Here is a 16,979-nt window from a genome sequence, read left to right as displayed (position 1 = left end):
CGGAGGACTGGAAAAAACTTTGTATAAAGCATTAAGCAGGAGTTATTGATGGCATCGTGACGAACCCCACTGGAGGGATACAATTGAACTGCTACTACCAGCATGCACCACTGGAGGTAAAGCATGCGAAAGGGTAAAAGATGTCTCAGTTTCCTTCGTCAGTTGTTACCTGCCCCTTGAGAAAGAAGCATGTTTGCTTTGAAACGCGTCGGGGAGAACACTACAGCATTTGATGTGCAGCTACTGGGATTAAAAGGTTCTGTGAACATTCTCACACGGAGTAGCGTCTTTGTGTTCAGAGGCACTTGGGTGGATATATATATATATATATATATATATATATCAATGCTCGAAGGTGTCCACCTTTGAGTAGCACGCGAACAGCAGCTTGGTTTATGTATAGGTGAGGACGGGGATCCACTCGTAGACGCCGCTCCGTACGGGATCTGCCCGACGCGTTTCGAAGCTCCATATGCTTCTCTTCAGGGGCTTTAACAGAAGCGGTGTGCGCAACCGTCGACCCACTTCCCCATTTTATATATAACACACCCACCGATGGGAGGCTCAAATGAGACTGTGCATTCTGGGAAGTGTGGTCCGGGAAGCATACAATCAAGTCCTGTATGGACTCCACAAGTGGGCCCGTCCTCGATTCCAAGTACGACTGCTGCTTCACTTTCGTGACCCCCAGGGTACCGGGGTGGTGCATACTCCGCGGCTGGACGGCCGCGTATAAATCAATGCTCGAAGGTGTCCACCTTTGAGTAGCACGCGAACAGCAGCTTGGTTTATGTATAGGTGAGGACGGGGATCCACTCGTAGACGCCGCTCCGTACGGGATCTGCCCGACGCGTTTCGAAGCTCCATATGCTTCTCTTCAGGGGCTTTAACGGAAGCGGTGTGTGCAACCGCCGACCCACTTCCCCATTTTATATGTAACACACCCACCGATGGGAGGCTCAAATGAGACTGTGCATTCTGGGAAGTGTGGTCCGGGAAGCACACAATCAAGTCCTGTATGGACTCCACAAGTGAGCCCGTCCTCGATTCCAAGTACAACTGCTGCTTCACTTTCGTGACCCCCAGGGTACCGGGGTGGTGCATACTCCGCGGCTGGACGGCCGCCTATAAATCAATGCTCGAAGGTGTCCACCTTTGAGTAGCAGGCGAACAGCAGCTTGGTTTATGTATAGGTGAGGACGGGGATCCACTCGTAGACGCCGCTCCGTACGGGATCTGCCCGACGCGTTTCGAAGCTCCATATGCTTCTCTTCAGGGGCTTTAACGGAAGCGGTGTGCGCAACCGCCGACCGACTTCCCCATTTTATATATAACACACCCACCGATGGGAGGCTCAAATGAGACTGTGCATTCTGGGAAGTGTGGTCCGGGAAGCACACAATCAAGTCCTGTATGGACTCCACAAGTGGGCCCGTCCTCGATTCCAAGTACGACTGCTGCTTCACTTTCGTGACCCCCAGGGTACCGGGGTGGTGCATACTCCGCGGCTGGACGGCCGCGTATAAATCAATGCTCGAAGGTGTCCACCTTTGAGTAGCACGCGAACAGCAGCTTGGTTTATGTATAGGTGAGGACGGGGATCCACTCGTAGAGGCCGCTCCGTACGGGATCTGCCCGACGCGTTTCGAAGCTCCATATGCTTCTCTTCAGGGGCTTTAACGGAAGCGGTGTGCGCAACCGCCGACCCACTTCCCCATTTTATATATAACACACCCACCGATGGGAGGCTCAAATGAGACTGTGCATTCTGGGAAGTGTGGGACGGGAAGCACACAATCAAGTCCTGTATGGACTCCACAAGTGGGCCCGTCCTCGATTCCAAGTACGACTGCTGCTTCACTTTCGTGACCCCCAGGGTACCGGGGTGGTGCATACTCCGCGGCTGGACGGCCGCGTATAAATCAATGCTCGAAGGTGTCCACCTTTGAGTAGCACGCGAACAGCAGCTTGGTTTATGTATAGGTGAGGACGGGGATCCACTCATAGACTCCGCTCCGTACGGGATCTGCCCGACGCGTTTCGAAGCTCCATATGCTTCTCTTCAGGGGCTTTAACGGAAGCGGTGTGTGCAACCGCCGACCCACTTCCCCATTTTATATGTAACACACCCACCGATGGGAGGCTCAAATGAGACTGTGCATTCTGGGAAGTGTGGTCCGGGAAGCACACAATCAAGTCCTGTATGGACTCCACAAGTGGGCCCGTCCTCGATTCCAAGTACGACTGCTGCTTCACTTTCGTGACCCCCAGGGTACCGGGGTGGTGCATACTCCGCGGCTGGACGGCCACCTATAAATCAATGCTCGAAGGTGTCCACCTTTGAGTAGCAGGCGAACAGCAGCTTGGTTTATGTATAGGTGAGGACGGGGATCCACTCGTAGACGCCGCTCCGTACGGGATCTGCCTGACGCGTTTCGAAGCTCCATATGCTTCTCTTCAGGGGCTTTAACGGAAGCGGTGTGCGCAACCGCCGACCCACTTCCCCATTTTATATATAACACACCCACCGATGGGAGGCTCAAATGAGACTGTGCATTCTGGGAAGTGTGGTCCGGGAAGCACACAATCAAGTCCTGTATGGACTCCACAAGTGGGCCCGTCCTCGATTCCAAGTACGACTGCTGCTTCACTTTCGTGACCCCCAGGGTACCGGGGTGGTGCATACTCCGCGGCTGGACGGCCGCGTATAAATCAATGCTCGAAGGTGTCCACCTTTGAGTAGCACGCGAACAGCAGCTTGGTTTATGTATAGGTGAGGACGGGGATCCACTCGTAGACGCCGCTCCGTACGGGATCTGCCCGACGCGTTTCGAAGCTCCATATGCTTCTCTTCAGGGGCTTTAATGGAAGCGGTGTGCGCAACCGCCGACCCACTTCCCCATTTTATATATAACACACCCACCGATGGGAGGCTCAAATGAGACTGTGCATTCTGGGAAGTGTGGGACGGGAAGCACACAATCAAGTCCTGTATGGACTCCACAAGTGGGCCCGTCCTCGATTCCAAGTACGACTGCTGCTTCACTTTCGTGACCCCCAGGGTACCGGGGTGGTGCATACTCCGCGGCTGGACGGCCACCTATAAATCAATGCTCGAAGGTGTCCACCTTTGAGTAGCAGGCGAACAGCAGCTTGGTTTATGTATAGGTGAGGACGGGGATCTACTCGTAGACGCCGCTCCATACGGGATCTGCCCGACGCGTTTCGAAGCTCCATATGCTTCTCTTCAGGGGCTTTAACGGAAGCGGTGTGCGCAACCGCCGACCCACTTCCCCATTTTATATATAACACACCCACCGATGGGAGGCTCAAATGAGACTGTGCATTCTGGGAAGTGTGGTCCGGGAAGCACACAATCAAGTCCTGTATGGACTCCACAAGTGGGCCCGTCCTCAATTCCAAGTACGACTGCTGCTTCACTTTCGTGACCCCCAGGAACGCGTCGGGCAGATCCCGTACGGAGCGGCGTCTACGAGTGGATCCCCGTCCTCACCTATACATAAACCAAGCTGCTGTTCGCGTGCTACTCAAAAAGGTGGACACCTTCGAGCATTGATATATATATATATATATATATATATATATATATATATATATATATTCCAAACAAAGATTCCTCCGCCAGAGGATATCGTGGAGTCGCAGAAAAAACCCAATCCAGGTCCACAAGGTTTACTTCGAGTTCGTTTTATTTACAATCCATTTGGTGTCAAAAACAAGGCAAAAACCAACGCGTTTCGACAGCCTCCGCTGTCTTGGTCACATATGGCGTGATATATATATATATATATATATATATATATATATATATATATATATATATATATTAAGGTTCACAGTTTACCCAAGGTGCATGGCGCACTCACAGACAGCGCGTTCAAGTTCTGGGGGAGAACCAAGGCACCACTTGCATCAGCAGAGCCTGACGCGTTTCAGGAATCCTCCCTTTATCAAAGGCTTTTCTGCTCCAAAATGCTCGCCAAACATGCAGACACCAGTCTTTTGTCCCTTTCTTTAATCATCACATCCAATCTCAGGTGAGTATCAGCGTTGAATTATGGGACTGGTAGTCTGTTCCGAATAATACCCCAGTGGGCTGGATGGCGAACCTTAAGGAAAATAAAACAACAGTCAAAGTGAGCCTTTCTTGTAACTCCTTTCAAAATAACGCCAGAATGTTCCAAGGCGCCGATCCAAGGACCAGCAGCGGAACCGCCAAACAGTTCGCGGCGGTGCACCCTCGGCCGGGTCGGCCGCATATTTTAAGGTTCACAGTTTACCCAAGGTGCAGGGCGCACTCACAGACAGCGCGTTCAAGTTCTGGGGGAGAACCAAGGCACCACTTGCATCAGCAGAGCCTGACGCGTTTCAGGAATCCTCCCTTTATCAAAGGCTTTTCTGCTCCAAAATGCTCGCCAAACATGCAGACACCAGTCTTTCGTCCCTTTCTTTAATCATCACATCCAATCTCAGGTGAGTATCAGCGTTGAATTATGGGACTGGTAGTCTGTTCCAAATAATACCCCAGTGGGCTGGATGGCGAACCTTAAGGAAAATAAAACAACAGTCAAAGTGAGCCTTTCTTGTAACTCCTCCTTTCAAAATAACGCCAGAATGTTCCAAGGCGCCGATCCAAGGACCAGCAGCGGAACCGCCAAACAGTTCGCGGCGGTGCACCCTCGGCCGGGTCGGCCGCATATTTTAAGGTTCACAGTTTACCCAAGGTGCAGGGCGCACTCACAGACAGTGCGTTCAAGTTCTGGGGGAGAACCAAGGCACCACTTGCATCAGCAGAGCCTGACGCGTTTCAGGAATCCTCCCTTTATCAAAGGCTTTTCTGCTCCAAAATGCTCGCCAAACATGCAGACACCAGTCTTTTGTCCCTTTCTTTAATCATCACATCCAATCTCAGGTGAGTATCAGCGTTGAATTATGGGACTGGTAGTCTGTTCCAAATAATACCCCAGTGGGCTGGATGGCGAACCTTAAGGAAAATAAAACAACAGTCAAAGTGAGCCTTTCTTGTAACTCCTCCTTTCAAAATAACGCCAGAATGTTCCAAGGCGCCGATCCAAGGACCAGCAGCGGAACCGCCAAACAGTTCGCGGCGGTGCACCCTCGGCCGGGTCGGCCGCATATTTTAAGGTTCACAGTTTACCCAAGGTGCAGGGCGCACTCACAGACAGCGCGTTCAAGTTCTGGGGGAGAACCAAGGCACCACTTGCATCAGCAGAGCCTGACGCGTTTCAGTAATCCTCCCTTTATCAAAGGCTTTTCTGCTCCAAAATGCTCGCCAAACATGCAGACACCAGTCTTTTGTCCCTTTCTTTAATCATCACATCCAATCTCAGGTGAGTAACAGCGTTGAATTATGGGACTGGTAGTCTGTTCCAAATAATACCCCAGTGGGCTGGATGGCGAACCTTAAGGAAAATTAAACAACAGTCAAAGTGAGCCTTTCTTGTAACTCCTCCTTTCAAAATAACGCCAGAATGTTCCAAGGCGCCGATCCAAGGACCAGCAGCGGAACCGCCAAACAGTTCACGGCGGTGCACCCTCGGCCGGGTCGGCCGCATATTTTAAGGTTCACAGTTTACCCAAGGTGCAGGGCGCACTCACAGACAGCGCGTTTAAGTTCTGGGGGAGAACCAAGGCACCACTTGCATCAGCAGAGCCTGACGCGTTTCAGGAATCCTCCCTTTATCAAAGGCTTTTCTGCTCCAAAATGCTTGCCAAACATGCAGACACCAGTCTTTTGTCCCTTTCTTTAATCATCACATCCAATCTCAGGTGAGTATCAGCGTTGAATTATGGGACTGGTAGTCTGTTCCAAATAATACCCCAGTGGGCTGGATGGCGAACCTTAAGGAAAATAAAACAACAGTCAAAGTGAGCCTTTCTTGTAACTCCTCCTTTCAAAATAACGGCAGAATGTTCCAAGGCGCCGATCCAAGGACCAGCAGCGGAACCGCCAAACAGTTTGCGGCGGTGCACCCTCGGCCGGGTCGGCTGCATATTTTAAGGTTCACAGTTTACCCAAGGTGCAGGGCGCACTCACAGACAGCGCGTTCAAGTTCTGGGGGAGAACCAAGGCACCACTTGCATCTGCAGAGCCTGACGCGTTTCAGGAATCCTCCCTTTATCAAAGGCTTTTCTGCTCCAAAATGCTCGCCAAACATGCAGACACCAGTCTTTTGTCCCTTTCTTTAATCATCACATCCAATCTCAGGTGAGTATCAGCGTTGAATTATGGGACTGGTAGTCTGTTCCAAATAATACCCCAGTGGGCTGGATGGCGAACCTTAAGGAAAATAAAACAACAGTCAAAGTGAGCCTTTCTTGTAACTCCTTTCAAAATAACGCCAGAATGTTCCAAGGCGCCGATCCAAGGACCAGCAGCGGAACCGCCAAACAGTTCGTGGCGGTGCACCCTCGGCCGGGTCGGCCGCATATTTTAAGGTTCACAGTTTACCCAAGGTGCAGGGCGCACTCACAGACAGCGCGTTCAAGTTCTGGGGGAGAACCAAGGCACCACTTGCATCAGCAGAGCCTGACGCGTTTCAGGAATCCTCCCTTTATCAAAGACTTTTCTGCTCCAAAATGCTCGCCAAACATGCAGACACCAGTCTTTTGTCCCTTTCTTTAATCATCACATCCAATCTCAGGTGAGTATCAGCGTTGAATTATGGGACTGGTAGTCTGTTCCAAATAATACCCCAGTGGGCTGGATGGCGAACCTTAAGGAAAATAAAACAACAGTCAAAGTGAGCCTTTCTTGTAACTCCTCCTTTCAAAATAACGCCAGAATGTTCCAAGGCGCCGATCCAAGGACCAGCAGCGGAACCGCCAAACAGTTCGCGGCGGTGCACCCTCGGCCGGGTCGGCCGCATATTTTAAGGTTCACAGTTTACCCAAGGTGCAGGGCGCACTCACAGACAGCGCGTTCAAGTTCTGGGGGAGAACCAAGGCACCACTTGCATCAGCAGAGCCTGACGCGTTTCAGGAATCCTCCCTTTATCAAAGGCTTTTCTGCTCCAAAATGCTCGCCAAACATGCAGACACCAGTCTTTTGTCCCTTTCTTTAATCATCACATCCAATCTCAGGTGAGTATCAGCGTTGAATTATGGGACTGGTAGTCTGTTCCAAATAATACCCCAGTGGGCTGGATGGCGAACCTTAAGAAAAATAAAACAACAGTCAAAGTGAGCCTTTCTTGTAACTCCTCCTTTCAAAATAACGCCAGAATGTTCCAAGGCGCCGATCCAAGGACCAGCAGTGGAACCGCCAAACAGTTCGCGGCGGTGCACCCTCGGCCGGGTCGGCCGCATATTTTAAGGTTCACAGTTTACCCAAGGTGCAGGGCGCACTCACAGACAGCGCGTTCAAGTTCTGGGGGAGAAATGATGCGGCCGACCCGGCCGAGGGTGCACCGCCGCGAACTGTTTGGCGGTTCCGCTGCTGGTCCTTGGATCGGCACCTTGGAACATTCTGGCGTTATTTTGAAAGGAGGAGTTACAAGAAAGGCTCACTTTGACTGTTGTTTTATTTTCCTTAAGGTTCGCCATCCAGCCCACTGGGGTATTATTTGGAACAGACTACCAGTCCCATAATTCAACGCTGATACTCACCTGAGATTGGATGTGATGATTAAAGAAAGGGACAAAAGACTGGTGTCTGCATGTTTGGCGAGCATTTTGGAGCAGAAAAGCCTTTGATAAAGGGAGGATTCCTGAAACGCGTCAGGCTCTGCTGATGCAAGTGGTGCCTTGGTTCTCCCCCAGAACTTGAACGCGCTGTCTGTGAGTGCGCCCTGCACCTTGGGTAAACTGTGAACCTTAAAATATGCGGCCGACCCGGCCGAGGGTGCACCGCCGCAAACTGTTTGGCGGTTCCGCTGCTGGTCCTTGGATCGGCGCCTTGGAACATTCTGGCGTTATTTTGAAAGGAGGAGTTACAAGAAAGGCTCACTTTGACTGTTGTTTTATTTTCCTTAAGGTTCGCCATCCAGCCCACTGGGGTATTATTTGGAACAGACTACCAGTCCCATAATTCAACGCTGATACTCACCTGAGATTGGATGTGATGATTAAAGAAAGGGACAAAAGACTGGTGTCTGCATGTTTGGCGAGCATTTTGGAGCAGAAAAGCCTTTGATAAAGGGAGGATTCCTGAAACGCGTCAGGCTCTGCTGATGCAAGTGGTGCCTTGGTTCTCCCCCAGAACTTGAACGCGCTGTCTGTGAGTGCGCCCTGCACCTTGGGTAAACTGTGAACCTTAAAATATGCGGCCGACCCGGCCGAGGGTGCACCGCCGCGAACTGTTTGGCGGTTCCGCTGCTGGTCCTTGGATCGGCGCCTTGGAACATTCTGGCGTTATTTTGAAAGGAGGAGTTACAAGAAAGGCTCACTTTGACTGTTGTTTTATTTTCCTTAAGGTTCGCCATCCAGCCCACTGGTGTATTATTTGGAACAGACTACCAGTCCCATAATTCAACGCTGATACTCACCTGAGATTGGATGTGATGATTAAAGAAAGGGACAAAAGACTGGTGTCTGCATGTTTGGCGAGCATTTTGGAGCAGAAAAGCCTTTGATAAAGGGAGGATTCCTGAAACGCGTCAGGCTCTGCTGAAGCAAGTGGTGCCTTGGTTCTCGCCCAGAACTTGAACGCGCTGTCTGTGAGTGCGCCCTGCACCTTGGGTAAACTGTGAACCTTAAAATATGCGGCCGACCCGGCCGAGGGTGCACCGCCGCGAATTGTTTGGCGGTTCCGCTGCTGGTCCTTGGATCGGCGCCTTGGAACATTCTGGCGTTATTTTGAAAGGAGGAGTTACAAGAAAGGCTCACTTTGACTGTTGTTTTATTTTCCTTAAGGTACGCCATCCAGCCCACTGGGGTATTATTTGGAACAGACTACCAGTCCCATAATTCAACGCTGATACTCACCTGAGATTGGATGTGATGATTAAAGAAAGGGACAAAAGACTGGTGTCTGCATGTTTGGCGAGCATTTTGGAGCAGAAAAGCCTTTGATAAAGGGAGGATTCCTGAAACGCGTCAGGCTCTGCTGATGCAAGTGGTGCCTTGGTTCTCCCCCAGAACTTGAACGCGCTGTCTGTGAGTGCGCCCTGCACCTTGGGTAAACTGTGAACCTTAAAATATGCGGCCGACCCGGCCGAGGGTGCACCGCCGCGAACTGTTTGGCGGTTCCGCTGCTGGTCCTTGGATCGGCGCCTTGGAACATTCTGGCGTTATTTTGAAAGGAGGAGTTACAAGAAAGGCTCACTTTGACTGTTGTTTTATTTTCCTTAAGGTTCGCCATCCAGCCCACTGGGGTATTATTTGGAACAGACTACCAGTCCCATAATTCAACGCTGATACTCACCTGAGATTGGATGTGATGATTAAAGAAAGGGACAAAAGACTGGTGTCTGCATGTTTGGCGAGCATTTTGGAGCAGAAAAGCCTTTGATAAAGGGAGGATTCCTGAAACGCGTCAGGCTCTGCTGATGCAAGTGGTGCCTTGGTTCTCCCCCAGAACTTGAACGCGCTGTCTGTGAGTGCGCCCTGCACCTTGGGTAAACTGTGAACCTTAAAATATGCGGCCGACCCGGCCGAGGGTGCACCGCCGCGAACTGTTTGGCGGTTCCGCTGCTGGTCCTTGGATCGGCGCCTTGGAACATTCTGGCGTTATTTTGAAAGGAGGAGTTACAAGAAAGGCTCACTTTGACTGTTGTTTTATTTTCCTTAAGGTTCGCCATCCAGCCCACTGGGGTATTATTTGGAACAGACTACCAGTCCCATAATTCAACGCTGATACTCACCTGAGATTGGATGTGATGATTAAAGAAAGGGACAAAAGACTGGTGTCTGCATGTTTGGCGAGCATTTTGGAGCAGAAAAGCCTTTGATAAAGGGAGGATTCCTGAAACGCGTCAGGCTCTGCTGATGCAAGTGGTGCCTTGGTTCTCCCCCAGAACTTGAACGCGCTGTCTGTGAGTGCGCCCTGCACCTTGGGTAAACTGTGAACCTTAAAATATGCGGCCGACCCGGCCGAGGGTGCACCGCCGCGAACTGTTTGGCGGTTCCGCTGCTGGTCCTTGGATCGGCGCCTTGGAACATTCTGGCGTTATTTTGAAAGGAGGAGTTACAAGAAAGGCTCACTTTGACTGTTGTTTTATTTTCCTTAAGGTTCGCCATCCAGCCCACTGGGGTATTATTTGGAACAGACTACCAGTCCCATAATTCAACGCTGATACTCACCTGAGATTGGATGTGCTGATTAAAGAAAGGGACAAAAGACTGGTGTCTGCATGTTTGGCGAGCATTTTGGAGCAGAAAAGCCTTTGATAAAGGGAGGATTCCTGAAACGCGTCAGGCTCTGCTGATGCAAGTGGTGCCTTGGTTCTCCATCCAGAACTTGAACGCGCTGTCTGTGAGTGCGCACTGCACCTTGGGTAAACTGTAAACCTTAAAATATGCGGCCGACCCGGCCGAGGGTGCACCGCCGCAAACTGTTTGGCGGTTCCGCTGCTGGTCCTTGGATCGGCGCCTTGGAACATTCTGGCGTTATTTTGAAAGGAGGAGTTACAAGAAAGGCTCACTTTGACTGTTGTTTTATTTTCCTTAAGGTTCGCCATCCAGCCCACTGGGGTATTATTTGGAACAGACTACCAGTCCCATAATTCAACGCTGATACTCACCTGAGATTGGATGTGATGATTAAAGAAAGGGACAAAAGACTGGTGTCTGCATGTTTGGCGAGCATTTTGGAGCAGAAAAGCCTTTGATAAAGGGAGGATTCCTGAAACGCGTCAGGCTCTGCTGATGCAAGTGGTGCCTTGGTTCTCCCCCAGAACTTGAACGCGCTGTCTGTGAGTGCGCCCTGCACCGTGGGTAAACTGTGAACCTTAAAATATATATATATATATATATATATATATATATATATATATATATATATATATATATATATATATATATATATATATATAATATATATATAAAACACTCAACAAATCCTTCAGGATTCCTCCTGTCACAGATTGTCAGCACTCTCGGGGGATGCTGATGATTTCACATATTACATCATTCATGACATGGTCAGTGACATCACTGATGACTTCTCAAATGACATCACTGATGACCTCTCAAATGACATCATCCAGTGAATGTGGTTTGCTTCGTTATTTAAATATGCATTATATATATAGCAATTTGCATTGAAGAATGAGTGGATATATAAAAATAAATATTTTGATGGAGGATTTAGTAGCAGTGTAATTGACTGTTTACTTGACCAATTTATAGTGTCTCACTAAATATAGTGGATAGTGACTAAACTGTTTGTATATCTGTATCACTTTGTCAGTTGTTGTGTAAACAGGTTCTCCAGTTGGTTACTAGCTATGTGAAAGTCTATATTAGTTATTGATTGGTTAACTGAGTATTTGTATGGGAGAGTGAATGCGTGTGTGGTTCGGTGGGGGGTGTGTGACTGCCCAAAGTTGTGTGAATAGTTGATTCACTAGATATATCAAGTTAAAACTACATGTTCTAACAGTTGTTTGGGTGAGTGAATATCTTTATGGGTGTGGTGATGAGCAAATATATTTCTCAATGGTACATGTCCAACAAACTAGAAAAATAAAAGGCAGTGTATGTGTCAGTTGTTGTATATAAATAAGTATACAAAAGACTCAATGATTGTGTGAGTGACTGTATGGATAACTTTATACTTGTAATAATGATTTTATAATTCACTAAGTATGACTTACTATCTAAATGAATAGATGAAGTTTTGTTTGTATAAGTGTGTAGCTAAGTAAATATGTAAGTATGATCCATTGTTTGCATTAGTGAGTAGGATGACTTCATATGTGAATAGGAATGTGTGCTGGTGTGTAATGTCGATTTAGGTGTATAAGTATTTTTGATAGTGTTCTATTGTTCATTGACAGCATGTATGAGTGAATCTACAGGTAAGTGATTAGATGTGTGTATACATCTATGAATCACTGAGTGGGTTTTTAGATACTTGTATTGCTGTAACAATGGATTCAAATATGATACTCCGTATTTTACAAAGAGTGATGAAAGATTTTACTAGTGTATGAAAATGTGTATGTGATTGTCACGTGGATGATGTCATCAGTGATGTCATCAGTGATGTCATTTGAGATGTCATCAGTGATGTCACTGACCATGTCATGAATGATGTAATATGTGACATCATCAGCAGTGGATTGCGGGTGCGCGAAATATAGTTAGTACAACTAACTATATAGGAGCAATTTCAATGGTTTTGTATGAGTGAAATGTCCAGCTAACTATAACACCCCTAAAACTTATAGTTTTTTGAGTGAATTTTAAAGGTTTTTTAAATCCTAATTCCTAACTATATAAGGCCTGAAACCTATGGTTTTTTCAGTGAATTTCAAAGGTTTTTTAAATGCTAATTCCTAACTATATAAGGCCTGAAACCTATGGTTTTTTCAGTGAATTTGCAAGGTTTTTTTAATGCTAATTTCTAACTATATAAGACCTGAAAGCCCACCAGGAATCTCCAGTATGCGCCAGGGGACTGCATTGCAGAGAGGTGTAATGAAGCCACGCCCCTTTTTACCCCACTCTGCACCGCAACCCCCGTGCTTGTTTGAAGAGGGGGAACTAATTCCCCTTGCATACTGGGGGTCCCTGGGGGCCACTAGCCCACCAGGAGCCTCCAGTATGCGCCAGGGGGCTGTATTACAGAGAGGTGTAATGAGGCCACACCCTTTTTTACACCTCTCTGCAACGCAGCCCCCGTGCATGTTTGAAGAGGGGCAACGAATTGCCCTTGCATACTAGGGGTCCCTGGGGGCCAACTAGCCCACCTGGAACCTCCAGTATGCACCAGGGGGCTGCATTGCACAGAGGTGTAATGAGGCTATGCCCCTTTTTACACCTCTCTGCAACGCAGGCCACTGGCGCGTTTGCAGAGGGGGGACTAATTCCCCTTGCATACTGGGGGTCCCTGGGTCACATCTGCCCAAACGCCGATATTCCGAACGATTGAAAATTACTTTTCTTGAGAAACATTTGGATTTGGATTAATATGTCCTATTCTTTGGAGACTTTGAGGATGCTATAAATGTCTCATGTCTGCCCTAATTGTGTGGGTAAAATTGATACCTAGTCACTTTGAATAAGAATGTACTTACGCTTGTCTAACATTTGGAAGAAATATCTAGTTATATGACAACAGGATACCGACATAACTTGAAGGAAATAAGAACGCCCTGAAGAAGTTCTGTTGTACAGAACGAAACGTGTCGGCTGGCTGTGGTACATAAACTTAAGGAAAATAAAAGCATTTGAATATACACCAAGATTCAGCGCTTCAATAAGTACTCTAAGTGATATGATTTGATTGGACTTATTGTCCAAGTGGTGCTGTACCAAACTGGAATATTCTCCACTACTCTCTACTACTTACTCTCTCCTACTCCACTACTCTCTAATACTCACTCTCTACTACTCATTCTCTACTACTCTACTACTCTCTACTACTCTCTCTCTACTACTCACTCCCTACTACTCAGTATCTACTTCTCTCTACTACTCACTCTCTACTACTCTCTACTCTCTACTACTCACTCTCTACTACTCTCTCTCTACTACTCACTCTTTACTACTCACTCTCTACTACTCTCTACTACTCACTCTCTACTTCTCACTCTCTACTACTCTCTACTACTCACTCTCTACTACTCTCTCTCTACTACTCTCTACTACTCACTCTCTACTACTCACTCTACTACTCACTCTGTACTACTCTCTACTACTCACTCTCTACTACTCTCTCTCTACTAGTCTCTACTACTCATTCTACTACTCACTCTCTACTACTCTCTACTATTCTCTCTCTCTGCTACTCACTCTCTACTACTATCTACTACTCACTCTCTACTACTCACTCTCTACTACTCACTCTTTACTACTCTCTACTACTCACTCTCTTCTGCTCTCTACTACTCACTCTACTACAACAGATATTCCAATTTCTTTGATATTTCTTTACATCACCGTTACTTTTAGCTACCCTTTTAGGTACCCTTCTGATCTGGGATGTTCAGTGGAGGACAGACAACGTACCAAAATAAGGTGAACCAGGGATGCCATACAGGGATGCCATTTGTGCCAGCTCATCACAAGTTCACCTCAATTTATTGACGTTGTTCTTTTCCCTGGGAGGCTGTTCCAGGAGAGGTGGGATAAGAAATGGTGCCGACCAAGTGCATCCCATGTCCCATACCCTGTTGAGATCTGGAGATCTTCTGCATGCCCCCTCCTTAATACCCTCTAGGCTTTTTGGGGGTTTTCTATCCGCGACTGCTGTAGGCAAACATCTGACGTTTGTTAACTCTAATGCCGCTGACAGCGACTTTAAGGCCTCTTTATTTGTTGTTCCCCGAGCTCTGGAACGCATTCGAAGAACTATTGGTAAGAGCTGCTGACTTCCATGGAGTGCTAAACTGGGATATAGTGCCTGGTGTTTTAAGCGCTTTAAGTGCAATCGGAGTAATTTCTGCAACAGCTGATAACAAGTTGCTTTGTACCGGAACACGGCTTCCTCCCTTATTAAAGGCAACCCAAGGCCTCTGATTCCTTTTTTCGTATAAGGGTAATCCTCAGGTGAGAAGTGAAAAGCTCTTGGGGGGTAGAGGAGAAAACAACCTACAGTTATTGGGTGGCAACTGGGGGGGGGGGAGAGAACTTTAGCGCCCTAAGAAGAGATTTTGTTCCCTTGTGGAAGGAGGTGCGAGCCAAGCATAGCAGAGTACAGAAGTTTATGATAATATGGGCAAGCTCCTTAATGCATGGATTAAAGCTAAAACTCGTCGGCTACAGGCTAAAGAGGTGAAAGAAGCCACCAGGTTAATTGGTAAGGAGTCCTCTGAAAGTACAGACGAGCAAGAGGCACCTTCTACCGAACAGCTAAATCAAACCAGCTTCGTAGCAACTTCAGTATTGGACGAAACAAATATGTTAAATACCGGCCCGGACGCTGCTCAACCTGTTCAACCTGATAACGATGGACTTAACGAAGCTAAAAAAGATAAAATGGTTGGTTCGGCTAAAGGGTGAAAACAATTCCCTTTGTTTGTTAAAAAATCCAGTATACACTCCATTAGCAGCCCTGTTCAAAATTGGCCACACCCAGGCTGCAACTTATTGGTTACTCAACCAGCAGCTCAACCAGCGCCTATTCAATCACCAGAAGCAACGGCCATTATTAATTCAGTTATCACTGAGCCTCCCACAATCTGCTCTGTAATAGCTGACCCAGGGTCTAATATCATCTCAGTTCCTGCTCTGATTTTTCACCAAGATGAACAATCGTCATTGCTGACAGTGCAAAAGAATGCTGGCCTGAGGAGCGCGGAAACATCACAAGGCCGCAATCAATCTGGTAGTGCCTCTCATTCCAAAACCGCACAATCAATATTAAAGAAGCTGCCCTCAGCATCGGCTATGGACACCCACCCTACATGTCTAATTGATCCGTTTAGTCTCATTCTGGACACAAATACCGAGTCAGCAGGTGAGATCCAGATGACAGTAAAGGATATGCTGAATTTAATCTTGGATGAGGTGCGGGAGCTGAAAAAATTTCAAAGAGTCGTACTGGCCTCAATCCATCAGCGACTGGAGAAAATCGAGGACTTGGTCTCTAGTTTTCCACTTAGGCTTCAAGAAGCCGAGACTCGAATCTCAACCCTGGAGGACCAGATGACGGAGGTTAAAAAAGATGTTAAGGAGATCGATAAAAGCAGGCGGGCACTTGAAATAAATTTGGACGATTTGGAAAACTATACCCGAAGATCAAACCTCCGAATAGTGGGAGTCCCTGAAGGGTTAGAGGGATCCAATACGGTTCAGTGGGTGACCTCCTTCTTAAAGCATAAAGTAATCCCAGAATATGAAGGGGACTTAACGATAACCAGATCTCACTGGGTACCAGCCTATCCTTTTTCTAACTCCACATTACCCCTTACAATCTTGCTAAATTTTTCGGACTCTCGGATAAAAGAAACTATTTTATCTAAGGCGATTCAGCAAAGACAATTTGCAGTCAATAAGACAACTACTTGCCGAATCTTTTCAGATATGTCCGCTGCAGCAGCACGTAGGAGGAAAGAATTTGTGAAAATCCTTCATCTTTTCAAGGCAAATGGTGCCCAGGCCACGATTGCCCAGCAATCTAAATTAAAAGTACTGGTGAAGGGTAAGTTCCATATGTTGTCCGACCTTGACGAGGCACAAGAATTACCGAAGGAAATTTCACACGAACATAAGGCGCGAATGGAAGGATAAATCAAAAAAACCTTTGCAGGGCGAATAGAGTATTGGTTACCGTTTTGTTATTTTTATTGTTGGGTTAGAAATGAAGACTTTTTTTCTTTGCCAATTGGTAACAGTTAATGATTCATCCAAAACAAGATCAAGGTTTCAGGGGCTCTAGACGTTAAGACTCTTTACTACTCTCTACTACTCACTCTCTTCTGCTCTCTACTACTCACTCTACTACAACAGATATTCCAATTTCTTTGATATTTCTTTACATCACCGTTACTTTTAGCTACCCTTTTAGGTACCCTTCTGATCTGGGATGTTCAGTGGAGGACAGACAACGTACCAAAATAAGGTGAACCAGGGATGCCATACAGGGATGCCATTTGTGCCAGCTCATCACAAGTTCACCTCAATTTATTGACGTTGTTCTTTTCCCTGGGAGGCTGTTCCAGGAGAGGTGGGATAAGAAATGGCGCCGACCAAGTGCATCCCATGTCCCATACCCTGTTGAGATCTGGAGATCTTCTGCATGCCCCCTCCTTAATACCCTCTAGGCTTTTTGGGGGTTTTCTATCCGCGACTGCTGTAGGCAAACATCTGACGTTTGTTAACTCTAATGC

This window comes from Lissotriton helveticus, chromosome 6, assembly GCF_964261635.1.
Source record: "Lissotriton helveticus chromosome 6, aLisHel1.1, whole genome shotgun sequence".
Taxonomy (NCBI): domain Eukaryota; kingdom Metazoa; phylum Chordata; class Amphibia; order Caudata; family Salamandridae; genus Lissotriton; species Lissotriton helveticus.
This window is presented reverse-complemented; position numbering follows the sequence as displayed.